We start from the raw sequence: 12,259 nt of genomic DNA on the forward strand, positions 1-12,259 counted from the left end.
ATTTACTTAAAATGATACATAACATAGACATTGTATATGGGAGACCTATATACTATATATACAAAGTAATTATAGGCTGTTGACATAAAAATCATTTAAGTGTAAGACCAGTTACAAATCAATTTTAGATACTTTAAATCAATAACTGGTAATAAAAATGTGGATGGTTATTTTTAACCAGCAATCAAAATATTATGTTGAGTCTGCTCACGTAGGAATACAAAGCTTAAAGTGTATCTATAGTACACTCAAAAATCATAAAAAATCCTTAGATGTGTATTACAAATAACCTACACAATTGCTAAAACCTGATATAGGACTTGCACTTGAAAACAGCAAGAGGAAGACTCAGACATAGCTGTTGCATTTGGGAGAAATGTTATAAATATCTGACACTCGATAGCCATGTAATTATTATAATATAAATTAATATAAATATATATACTGGTAAAAATACAAAACCTATATAAATGTTACCAAAATGTTTCTGTCTTCAGTTTCTTTGGAACAAACACTCAATCAGACATGGTGCAATTGTCCCCATATTGATTTGCACCTCACACAAAGTGGGAGCTATTTCTGAAATCATTACAAAAATTTTACTCTCACTCTACGATACTCTCTTTACAGCATACTTAAAAAATAGAAAAATAAAAAGATTAGTTTCATCACAGATTGTGTCATTTAAAACATAAGAGTATTCAACACATTGTACTGTTGATACAAAAGTATGATACATCAGTGGCTCTGTGGCGCAATGGATAGTGCATTGGACTTCTAGTAGGTTGTAGTTATTCAAAAGTTGTGGGTTCGAGTCCCACCAGAGTCGTTCTTCAGTTTCAAATGCAAAGATTTAAAGTTTACTTACAATTATACATAACGTAGACATTGTATACAGGAGACTTATTTACTATATATATATATACAAAGTAATGATCGGCTGGTGACATAAAAATCTTTTCAATGTAAGATTACAAATCAATTTTCGATACTTTAAATCAATAACTGCTGATCAAAAATGCTTATTGTTATATTTAACCAGCAACCAAATTCAATGTTGAGTCTGCTCAGCTAGCTATGCAGACCTTGAAGGGTATCTACACTCAAAAAACATTAAATCCTTTTTACCTGTAATCCTTACATGGCTATCACATATTAGTTAAATAATTGCTTAAACCTGATATAGGACTTGCACTCGAAATCAGCAGCCGGAAAACTCAGACAGGGATGTTGCATTCAAGAGGAATGTTGGAAATATCTGACACAGGTTAGCAACATTATCATGATAGTATGAAATAAGATGAATATCTACACTGTTAAGCACTCTAAACATTAAATAAATTTTAGAAAATATTTTGGTCTTTAGTTTGTATTGCAATAAACAGTTACTATTTCACACAGGGTGCAATTGCCCCCACATTTTTTTGCACCTCACACAATGAGGATGCTATTTCTGAAATCAGTATAAAATGTTGGCTCTTACTCTACAATACTCTGTATATACATCCTACTAAAAAAAGAAAGACATAATAGATTTGTTTCATCACAGATTGTAGCTTTTAAAACATGAAAGTATTCTACAAGTTGTACTGTCGATACAAACGCTTGCTGCTTCAGTGGCTCTGTGGCGCAATGGATAGCGCATTGGACTTCTAGTAGGTTGTAGTTATTCAAAGGTTGTGGGTTCGAGTCCCAGCAGAGTCATTCTTTAGCTTCAAATGCAAACATTTAAAATTTACTTAAAATGATACATAACATAGACATTGTATATGGGAGACCTATATACTATATATACAAAGTAATTATAGGCTGTTGACATAAAAATCATTTAAGTGTAAGACCAGTTACAAATCAATTTTAGATACTTTAAATCAATAACTGGTAATAAAAATGTGGATGGTTATTTTTAACCAGCAATCAAAATATTATGTTGAGTCTGCTCACGTAGGAATACAAAGCTTAAAGTGTATCTACAGTACACTCAAAAATCATAAAAAATCCTTAGATGTGTATTACAAATAACCTACACAATTGCTAAAACCTGATATAGGACTTGCACTTGAAAACAGCAAGAGGAAGACTCAGACATAGCTGTTGCATTTGGGAGAAATGTTATAAATATCTGACACTCGATAGCCATGTAATTATTATAATATAAATTAATATAAATATATATACTGGTAAAAATACAAAACCTATATAAATGTTACCAAAATGTTTCTGTCTTCAGTTTCTTTGGAACAAACACTCAATCAGACATGGTGCAATTGTCTCCATATTGATTTGCACCTCACACAAAGTGGGAGCTATTTCTGAAATCATTACAAAAATTTTACTCTCACTCTACGATACTCTCTTTACAGCATACTTAAAAAATAGAAAAATAAAAAGATTAGTTTCATCACAGATTGTGTCATTTAAAACATAAGAGTATTCAACACATTGTACTGTTGATACAAAAGTATGATACATCAGTGGCTCTGTGGCGCAATGGATAGCGCATTGGACTTTTAGTAGGTTGTAGTTATTCAAAGGTTGTGGGTTCGAGTCCCACCAGAGTCGTTCTTTAGTTTCAAATGCAAAGATATAAAGTTTACTTACAATAATACATAACGTAGACATTGTATACAGGAGATTTATTTACTATATATATATACAAAGTAATGATAGGCTGGTGACATAAAAATCTTTTCAATCTAAGATCACCAATTACAAATCAATTTTCGATACTTTAAATCAATAACTGCTGATCAAAAATGCTTATTGTTATATTTAACCAGCAACCAAATTTAATGTTGAGTCTGCTCAGCTAGCTATGCAGACCTTGAAGGGTATCTACACTCAAAAAACATTAAATCCTTTTTACCTGTAATCCTTACATGGTTATCACATATTAGCTAAATAATTGCTTAAATCTGATATAGGACTTGCACTCGAAATCAGCAGCCGGAAAACTCAGACAGGGATGTTGCATTCAAGAGGAATGTTGGAAATATCTGACACAGGTTAGCAACATTATCATGATAGTATGAAATAAGATGAATATCTACACTGTTAAGCACTCTAAACATTAAATACATTTTAGAAAATATTTTGGTCTTTAGTTTGTATTGCAATAAACAGTTACTATTTCACACAGGGTGCAATTGTCCCCACATTTTTTTGCACCTCACACAATGAGGATGCTATTTCTGAAATCAGTATAAAATTTTGGCTCTTACTCTACAATACTCTGTATATACATCCTACTAAAAAAAGAAAGACATAATAGATTTGTTTTATCACAGATTGTAGCTTTTAAAACATGAAAGTATTCTACAAGTTGTACTGTCGATACAAACGCTTGATGCTTCAGTGGCTCTGTGGCGCAATGGATAGCGCATTGGACTTCTAGTAGGTTGTAGTTATTCAAAGGTTGTGGGTTCGAGTCCCAGCAGAGTCATTCTTTAGCTTCAAATGCAAACATTTAAAATTTACTTAAAATGATACATAACATAGACATTGTATATGGGAGACCTATATACTATATATACAAAGTAATTATAGGCTGTTGACATAAAAATCATTTAAGTGTAAGACCAGTTACAAATCAATTTTAGATACTTTAAATCAATAACTGGTAATAAAAATGTGGATGGTTATTTTTAACCAGCAATCAAAATATTATGTTGAGTCTGCTCACGTAGGAATACAAAGCTTAAAGTGTATCTATAGTACACTCAAAAATCATAAAAAATCCTTAGATGTGTATTACAAATAACCTACACAATTGCTAAAACCTGATATAGGACTTGCACTTGAAAACAGCAAGAGGAAGACTCAGACATAGCTGTTGCATTTGGGAGAAATGTTATAAATATCTGACACTCGATAGCCATGTAATTATTATAATATAAATTAATATAAATATATATACTGGTAAAAATACAAAACCTATATAAATGTTACCAAAATGTTTCTGTCTTCAGTTTCTTTGGAACAAACACTCAATCAGACATGGTGCAATTGTCCCCATATTGATTTGCACCTCACACAAAGTGGGAGCTATTTCTGAAATCATTACAAAAATTTTACTCTCACTCTACGATACTCTCTTTACAGCATACTTAAAAAATAGAAAAATAAAAAGATTAGTTTCATCACAGATTGTGTCATTTAAAACATAAGAGTATTCAACACATTGTACTGTTGATACAAAAGTATGATACATCAGTGGCTCTGTGGCGCAATGGATAGTGCATTGGACTTCTAGTAGGTTGTAGTTATTCAAAAGTTGTGGGTTCGAGTCCCACCAGAGTCGTTCTTCAGTTTCAAATGCAAAGATTTAAAGTTTACTTACAATTATACATAACGTAGACATTGTATACAGGAGACTTATTTACTATATATATATATACAAAGTAATGATCGGCTGGTGACATAAAAATCTTTTCAATGTAAGATTACAAATCAATTTTCGATACTTTAAATCAATAACTGCTGATCAAAAATGCTTATTGTTATATTTAACCAGCAACCAAATTCAATGTTGAGTCTGCTCAGCTAGCTATGCAGACCTTGAAGGGTATCTACACTCAAAAAACATTAAATCCTTTTTACCTGTAATCCTTACATGGCTATCACATATTAGTTAAATAATTGCTTAAACCTGATATAGGACTTGCACTCGAAATCAGCAGCCGGAAAACTCAGACAGGGATGTTGCATTCAAGAGGAATGTTGGAAATATCTGACACAGGTTAGCAACATTATCATGATAGTATGAAATAAGATGAATATCTACACTGTTAAGCACTCTAAACATTAAATAAATTTTAGAAAATATTTTGGTCTTTAGTTTGTATTGCAATAAACAGTTACTATTTCACACAGGGTGCAATTGCCCCCACATTTTTTTGCACCTCACACAATGAGGATGCTATTTCTGAAATCAGTATAAAATGTTGGCTCTTACTCTACAATACTCTGTATATACATCCTACTAAAAAAAGAAAGACATAATAGATTTGTTTCATCACAGATTGTAGCTTTTAAAACATGAAAGTATTCTACAAGTTGTACTGTCGATACAAACGCTTGCTGCTTCAGTGGCTCTGTGGCGCAATGGATAGCGCATTGGACTTCTAGTAGGTTGTAGTTATTCAAAGGTTGTGGGTTCGAGTCCCAGCAGAGTCATTCTTTAGCTTCAAATGCAAACATTTAAAATTTACTTAAAATGATACATAACATAGACATTGTATATGGGAGACCTATATACTATATATACAAAGTAATTATAGGCTGTTGACATAAAAATCATTTAAGTGTAAGACCAGTTACAAATCAATTTTAGATACTTTAAATCAATAACTGGTAATAAAAATGTGGATGGTTATTTTTAACCAGCAATCAAAATATTATGTTGAGTCTGCTCACGTAGGAATACAAAGCTTAAAGTGTATCTACAGTACACTCAAAAATCATAAAAAATCCTTAGATGTGTATTACAAATAACCTACACAATTGCTAAAACCTGATATAGGACTTGCACTTGAAAACAGCAAGAGGAAGACTCAGACATAGCTGTTGCATTTGGGAGAAATGTTATAAATATCTGACACTCGATAGCCATGTAATTATTATAATATAAATTAATATAAATATATATACTGGTAAAAATACAAAACCTATATAAATGTTACCAAAATGTTTCTGTCTTCAGTTTCTTTGGAACAAACACTCAATCAGACATGGTGCAATTGTCTCCATATTGATTTGCACCTCACACAAAGTGGGAGCTATTTCTGAAATCATTACAAAAATTTTACTCTCACTCTACGATACTCTCTTTACAGCATACTTAAAAAATAGAAAAATAAAAAGATTAGTTTCATCACAGATTGTGTCATTTAAAACATAAGAGTATTCAACACATTGTACTGTTGATACAAAAGTATGATACATCAGTGGCTCTGTGGCGCAATGGATAGCGCATTGGACTTTTAGTAGGTTGTAGTTATTCAAAGGTTGTGGGTTCGAGTCCCACCAGAGTCGTTCTTTAGTTTCAAATGCAAAGATATAAAGTTTACTTACAATAATACATAACGTAGACATTGTATACAGGAGATTTATTTACTATATATATATACAAAGTAATGATAGGCTGGTGACATAAAAATCTTTTCAATCTAAGATCACCAATTACAAATCAATTTTCGATACTTTAAATCAATAACTGCTGATCAAAAATGCTTATTGTTATATTTAACCAGCAACCAAATTTAATGTTGAGTCTGCTCAGCTAGCTATGCAGACCTTGAAGGGTATCTACACTCAAAAAACATTAAATCCTTTTTACCTGTAATCCTTACATGGTTATCACATATTAGCTAAATAATTGCTTAAATCTGATATAGGACTTGCACTCGAAATCAGCAGCCGGAAAACTCAGACAGGGATGTTGCATTCAAGAGGAATGTTGGAAATATCTGACACAGGTTAGCAACATTATCATGATAGTATGAAATAAGATGAATATCTACACTGTTAAGCACTCTAAACATTAAATACATTTTAGAAAATATTTTGGTCTTTAGTTTGTATTGCAATAAACAGTTACTATTTCACACAGGGTGCAATTGTCCCCACATTTTTTTGCACCTCACACAATGAGGATGCTATTTCTGAAATCAGTATAAAATTTTGGCTCTTACTCTACAATACTCTGTATATACATCCTACTAAAAAAAGAAAGACATAATAGATTTGTTTCATCACAGATTGTAGCTTTTAAAACATGAAAGTATTCTACAAGTTGTACTGTCGATACAAACGCTTGATGCTTCAGTGGCTCTGTGGCGCAATGGATAGCGCATTGGACTTCTAGTAGGTTGTAGTTATTCAAAGGTTGTGGGTTCGAGTCCCACCAGAGTCATTCTTTAGCTTCAAATGCAAACATTTAAAATGATACATAACATAGACATTGTATATGGGAGACCTATATACTATATATACAAAGTAATTATAGGCTGTTGACATAAAAATCATTTAAATGTAAGACCAGTTACAAATCAATTTTAGATACTTTAAATCAATAACTGGTAATAAAAATGTGGATGGTTATTTTTAACCAGCAATCAAAATATTATGTTGAGTCTGCTCACGTAGGAATATAAAGCTTAAAGTGTATCTACAGTACACTCAAAAATCATAAAAAATCCGTAGATGTGTATTACAAATAACCTACACAATTGCTAAAACCTGATATAGGACTTGCACTTGAAAACAGCAAGAGGAAGACTCAGACATAGCTGTTGCATTTGGGAGAAATGTTATAAATATCTGACACTCGATAGCCATGTAATTATTATAATATAAATTAATATAAATATATATACTGGTAAAAATACAAAACCTATATAAATGTTACCAAAATGTTTCTGTCTTCAGTTTCTTTGGAACAAACACTCAATCAGACATGGTGCAATTGTCCCCATATTGATTTGCACCTCACTCAAAGTGGGAGCTATTTCTGAAATCATTACAAAAATTTTACTCTCACTCTACGATACTCTCTTTACAGCATACTTAAAAAATAGAAAAATAAAAAGATTAGTTTCATCACAGATTGTGTCATTTAAAACATAAGAGTATTCAACACATTGTACTGTTGATACAAAAGTGTGATACATCAGTGGCTCTGTGGCGCAAAGGATAGCGCATTGGACTTCTAGTAGGTTGTAGTTATTCAAAGGTTGTGGGTTCGAGTCCCACCAGAGTCATTCTTTAGTTTCAAATGCAAAGATTTAAAGTTTACTTACAATAATACATAACGTAGACATTGTATACAGGATACTTATTTACTATATATATATATATATATATACAAAGTAATGATAGGCTGGTGACATAAAAATCTTTTCAATGTAAGATCACCAATTACAAATCAATTTTCGATACTTTAAATCAATAACTGCTGATCAAAAATGCTTATTGTTATATTTAACCAGCAACCAAATTCAATGTTGAGTCTGCTCAGCTAGCTATGCAGACCTTGAAGGGTATCTACACTCAAAAAACATTAAATCCTTTTTACCTGTAATCCTTACATGGTTATCACATATTAGTTAAATAATTGCTTAAACCTGATATAGGACTTGCACTCGAAATCAGCAGCCGGAAAACTCAGACAGGGATGTTGCATTCAAGAGGAATGTTGGAAATATCTGACACAGGTTAGCAACATTATCATGATAGTATGAAATAAGATGAATATCTACACTGTTAAGCACTCTAAACATTAAATACATTTTAGAAAATATTTTGGTCTTTAGTTTGTATTGCAATAAACAGTTACTATTTCACACAGGGTGCAATTGTCCCCACATTTTTTTGCACCTCACACAATGAGGATGCTATTTCTGAAATCAGTATAAAATGTTGGCTCTTACTCTACAATACTCTGTATATACATCCTACTAAAAAAAGAAAGACATAATAGATTTGTTTCATCACAGATTGTAGCTTTTAAAACATGAAAGTATTCTACAAGTTGTACTGTCGATACAAACGCTTGCTGCTTCAGTGGCTCTGTGGCGCAATGGATAGCGCATTGGACTTCTAGTAGGTTGTAGTTATTCAAAGGTTGTGGGTTCGAGTCCCAGCAGAGTCATTCTTTAGCTTCAAATGCAAACATTTAAAATTTACTTAAAATGATACATAACATAGACATTGTATATGGGAGACCTATATACTATATATACAAAGTAATTATAGGCTGTTGACATAAAAATCATTTAAGTGTAAGACCAGTTACAAATCAATTTTAGATACTTTAAATCAATAACTGGTAATAAAAATGTGGATGGTTATTTTTAACCAGCAATCAAAATATTATGTTGAGTCTGCTCACGTAGGAATACAAAGCTTAAAGTGTATCTACAGTACACTCAAAAATCATAAAAAATCCTTAGATGTGTATTACAAATAACCTACACAATTGCTAAAACCTGATATAGGACTTGCACTTGAAAACAGCAAGAGGAAGACTCAGACATAGCTGTTGCATTTGGGAGAAATGTTATAAATATCTGACACTCGATAGCCATGTAATTATTATAATATAAATTAATATAAATATATATACTGGTAAAAATACAAAACCTATATAAATGTTACCAAAATGTTTCTGTCTTCAGTTTCTTTGGAACAAACACTCAATCAGACATGGTGCAATTGTCCCCATATTGATTTGCACCTCACATAAAGTGGGAGCTATTTCTGAAATCATTACAAAAATTTTACTCTCACTCTACGATACTCTCTTTACAGCATACTTAAAAAATAGAAAAATAAAAAGATTAGTTTCATCACAGATTGTGTCATTTAAAACATAAGAGTATTCAACACATTGTACTGTTGATACAAAAGTATGATACATCAGTGGCTCTGTGGCGCAATGGATAGCGCATTGGACTTCTAGTAGGTTGTAGTTATTCAAAGGTTGTGGGTTCGAGTCCCACCAGAGTCGTTCTTTAGTTTCAAATGCAAAGATTTAAAGTTTACTTACAATAATACATAACGTAGACATTGTATACAGGAGATTTATTTACTATATATATATACAAAGTAATGATAGGCTGGTGACATAAAAATCTTTTCAATGTAAGATCACCAATTACAAATCAATTTTCGATACTTTAAATCAATAACTGCTGATCAAAAATGCTTATTGTTATATTTAACCAGCAACCAAATTTAATGTTGAGTCTGCTCAGCTAGCTATGCAGACCTTGAAGGGTATCTACACTCAAAAAACATTAAATCCTTTTTACCTGTAATCCTTACATGGTTATCACATATTAGCTAAATAATTGCTTAAACCTGATATAGGACTTGCACTCGAAATCAGCAGCCGGAAAACTCAGACAGGGATGTTGCATTCAAGAGGAATGTTGGAAATATCTGACACAGGTTAGCAACATTATCATGATAGTATGAAATAAGATGAATATCTACACTGTTAAGCACTCTAAACATTAAATACATTTTAGAAAATATTTTGGTCTTTAGTTTGTATTGCAATAAACAGTTACTATTTCACACAGGGTGCAATTGTCCCCACATTTTTTTGCACCTCACACAATGAGGATGCTATTTCTGAAATCAGTATAAAATTTTGGCTCTTACTCTACAATACTCTGTATATACATCCTACTAAAAAAAGAAAGACATAATAGATTTGTTTCATCACAGATTGTAGCTTTTAAAACATGAAAGTATTCTACAAGTTGTACTGTCGATACAAACGCTTGCTGCTTCAGTGGCTCTGTGGCGCAATGGATAGCGCATTGGACTTCTAGTAGGTTGTAGTTATTCAAAGGTTGTGGGTTCGAGTCCCAGCAGAGTCATTCTTTAGCTTCAAATGCAAACATTTAAAATTTACTTAAAATGATACATAACATAGACATTGTATATGGGAGACCTATATACTATATATACAAAGTAATTATAGGCTGTTGACATAAAAATCATTTAAGTGTAAGACCAGTTACAAATCAATTTTAGATACTTTAAATCAATAACTGGTAATAAAAATGTGGATGGTTATTTTTAACCAGCAATCAAAATATTATGTTGAGTCTGCTCACGTAGGAATACAAAGCTTAAAGTGTATCTACAGTACACTCAAAAATCATAAAAAATCCTTAGATGTGTATTACAAATAACCTACACAATTGCTAAAACCTGATATAGGACTTGCACTTGAAAACAGCAAGAGGAAGACTCAGACATAGCTGTTGCATTTGGGAGAAATGTTATAAATATCTGACACTCGATAGCCATGTAATTATTATAATATAAATTAATATAAATATATATACTGGTAAAAATACAAAACCTATATAAATGTTACCAAAATGTTTCTGTCTTCAGTTTCTTTGGAACAAACACTCAATCAGACATGGTGCAATTGTCCCCATATTGATTTGCACCTCACACAAAGTGGGAGCTATTTCTGAAATCATGACAAAAATTTTACTCTCACTCTACGATACTCTCTTTACAGCATACTTAAAAAATAGAAAAATAAAAAGATTAGTTTCATCACAGATTGTGTCATTTAAAACATAAGAGTATTCAACACATTGTACTGTTGATACAAAAGTATGATACATCAGTGGCTCTGTGGCGCAATGGATAGCGCATTGGACTTCTAGTAGGTTGTAGTTATTCAAAGGTTGTGGGTTCGAGTCGTTCTTTAGTTTCAAATGCAAAGATTTAAAGTTTACTTACAATAATACATAACGTAGACATTGTATACAGGAGATTTATTTACTATATATATATACAAAGTAATGATAGGCTGGTGACATAAAAATCTTTTCAATCTAAGATCACCAATTACAAATCAATTTTCGATACTTTAAATCAATAACTGCTGATCAAAAATGCTTATTGTTATATTTAACCAGCAACCAAATTTAATGTTGAGTCTGCTCAGCTAGCTATGCAGACCTTGAAGGGTATCTACACTCAAAAAACATTAAATCCTTTTTACCTGTAATCCTTACATGGTTATCACATATTAGCTAAATAATTGCTTAAACCTGATATAGGACTTGCACTCGAAATCAGCAGCCGGAAAACTCAGACAGGGATGTTGCATTCAAGAGGAATGTTGGAAATATCTGACACAGGTTAGCAACATTATCATGATAGTATGAAATAAGATGAATATCTACACTGTTAAGCACTCTAAACATTAAATACATTTTAGAAAATATTTTGGTCTTTAGTTTGTATTGCAATAAACAGTTACTATTTCACACAGGGTGCAATTGTCCCCACATTTTTTTGCACCTCACACAATGAGGATGCTATTTCTGAAATCAGTATAAAATTTTGGCTCTTACTCTACAATACTATGTATATACATCCTACTAAAAAAAGAAAGACATAATAGATTTGTTTCATCACAGATTGTAGCTTTTAAAACATGAAAGTATTCTACAAGTTGTACTGTCGATACAAACGCTTGATCCTTCAGTGGCTCTGTGGCGCAATGGATAGCGCATTGGACTTCTAGTAGGTTGTAGTTATTCAAAGGTTGTGGGTTCGAGTCCCACCAGAGTCATTCTTTAGCTTCAAATGCAAACATTTAAAATGATACATAACATAGACATTGTATATGGGAGACCTATATACTATATATACAAAGTAATTATAGGCTGTTGACATAAAAATCATTTAAATGTAAGACCAGTTACAAATCAATTTT

At 31.8% G+C, this 12,259-nt stretch overlaps 13 non-coding genes across 13 annotated transcripts; all 13 read left to right on the top strand.

Moving 5' to 3' along the window:
* The first annotated feature begins 743 nt into the window (after nucleotides 1-743).
* TRNAR-UCU (transfer RNA arginine (anticodon UCU)) lies at nucleotides 744-829 on the top strand. Its single transcript is given in 2 exon segments — nucleotides 744-780; nucleotides 794-829. It is a non-coding gene; the product is annotated as a tRNA-Arg (tRNA).
* Nucleotides 830-1,618: 789 nt separating this feature from the next.
* On the top strand, nucleotides 1,619-1,704 carry TRNAR-UCU (transfer RNA arginine (anticodon UCU)). Its single transcript is given in 2 exon segments — nucleotides 1,619-1,655; nucleotides 1,669-1,704. It is a non-coding gene; the product is annotated as a tRNA-Arg (tRNA).
* Nucleotides 1,705-2,476: 772 nt separating this feature from the next.
* On the top strand, nucleotides 2,477-2,562 carry TRNAK-UUU (transfer RNA lysine (anticodon UUU)). The gene is given in 2 exon segments: nucleotides 2,477-2,513; nucleotides 2,527-2,562. It is a non-coding gene; the product is annotated as a tRNA-Lys (tRNA).
* A 794-nt stretch (nucleotides 2,563-3,356) lies between these two features.
* Nucleotides 3,357-3,442, top strand: TRNAR-UCU (transfer RNA arginine (anticodon UCU)). The gene is given in 2 exon segments: nucleotides 3,357-3,393; nucleotides 3,407-3,442. It is a non-coding gene; the product is annotated as a tRNA-Arg (tRNA).
* Nucleotides 3,443-4,214: 772 nt separating this feature from the next.
* Nucleotides 4,215-4,300, top strand: TRNAR-UCU (transfer RNA arginine (anticodon UCU)). Its single transcript is given in 2 exon segments — nucleotides 4,215-4,251; nucleotides 4,265-4,300. It is a non-coding gene; the product is annotated as a tRNA-Arg (tRNA).
* A 789-nt stretch (nucleotides 4,301-5,089) lies between these two features.
* TRNAR-UCU (transfer RNA arginine (anticodon UCU)) lies at nucleotides 5,090-5,175 on the top strand. Its single transcript is given in 2 exon segments — nucleotides 5,090-5,126; nucleotides 5,140-5,175. It is a non-coding gene; the product is annotated as a tRNA-Arg (tRNA).
* Nucleotides 5,176-5,947: 772 nt separating this feature from the next.
* TRNAK-UUU (transfer RNA lysine (anticodon UUU)) lies at nucleotides 5,948-6,033 on the top strand. Its single transcript is given in 2 exon segments — nucleotides 5,948-5,984; nucleotides 5,998-6,033. It is a non-coding gene; the product is annotated as a tRNA-Lys (tRNA).
* A 794-nt stretch (nucleotides 6,034-6,827) lies between these two features.
* TRNAR-UCU (transfer RNA arginine (anticodon UCU)) lies at nucleotides 6,828-6,913 on the top strand. The gene is given in 2 exon segments: nucleotides 6,828-6,864; nucleotides 6,878-6,913. It is a non-coding gene; the product is annotated as a tRNA-Arg (tRNA).
* A 761-nt stretch (nucleotides 6,914-7,674) lies between these two features.
* On the top strand, nucleotides 7,675-7,760 carry TRNAR-UCU (transfer RNA arginine (anticodon UCU)). Its single transcript is given in 2 exon segments — nucleotides 7,675-7,711; nucleotides 7,725-7,760. It is a non-coding gene; the product is annotated as a tRNA-Arg (tRNA).
* Nucleotides 7,761-8,564: 804 nt separating this feature from the next.
* On the top strand, nucleotides 8,565-8,650 carry TRNAR-UCU (transfer RNA arginine (anticodon UCU)). Its single transcript is given in 2 exon segments — nucleotides 8,565-8,601; nucleotides 8,615-8,650. It is a non-coding gene; the product is annotated as a tRNA-Arg (tRNA).
* A 772-nt stretch (nucleotides 8,651-9,422) lies between these two features.
* TRNAR-UCU (transfer RNA arginine (anticodon UCU)) lies at nucleotides 9,423-9,508 on the top strand. Its single transcript is given in 2 exon segments — nucleotides 9,423-9,459; nucleotides 9,473-9,508. It is a non-coding gene; the product is annotated as a tRNA-Arg (tRNA).
* Nucleotides 9,509-10,302: 794 nt separating this feature from the next.
* On the top strand, nucleotides 10,303-10,388 carry TRNAR-UCU (transfer RNA arginine (anticodon UCU)). Its single transcript is given in 2 exon segments — nucleotides 10,303-10,339; nucleotides 10,353-10,388. It is a non-coding gene; the product is annotated as a tRNA-Arg (tRNA).
* A 1,641-nt stretch (nucleotides 10,389-12,029) lies between these two features.
* Nucleotides 12,030-12,115, top strand: TRNAR-UCU (transfer RNA arginine (anticodon UCU)). The gene is given in 2 exon segments: nucleotides 12,030-12,066; nucleotides 12,080-12,115. It is a non-coding gene; the product is annotated as a tRNA-Arg (tRNA).
* The last annotated feature ends 144 nt before the right edge of the window (nucleotides 12,116-12,259 follow it).

The sequence above is a fragment of the Pseudophryne corroboree genome, chromosome 4 (assembly GCF_028390025.1).
Source record: "Pseudophryne corroboree isolate aPseCor3 chromosome 4, aPseCor3.hap2, whole genome shotgun sequence".
Classification (NCBI taxonomy): domain Eukaryota; kingdom Metazoa; phylum Chordata; class Amphibia; order Anura; family Myobatrachidae; genus Pseudophryne; species Pseudophryne corroboree.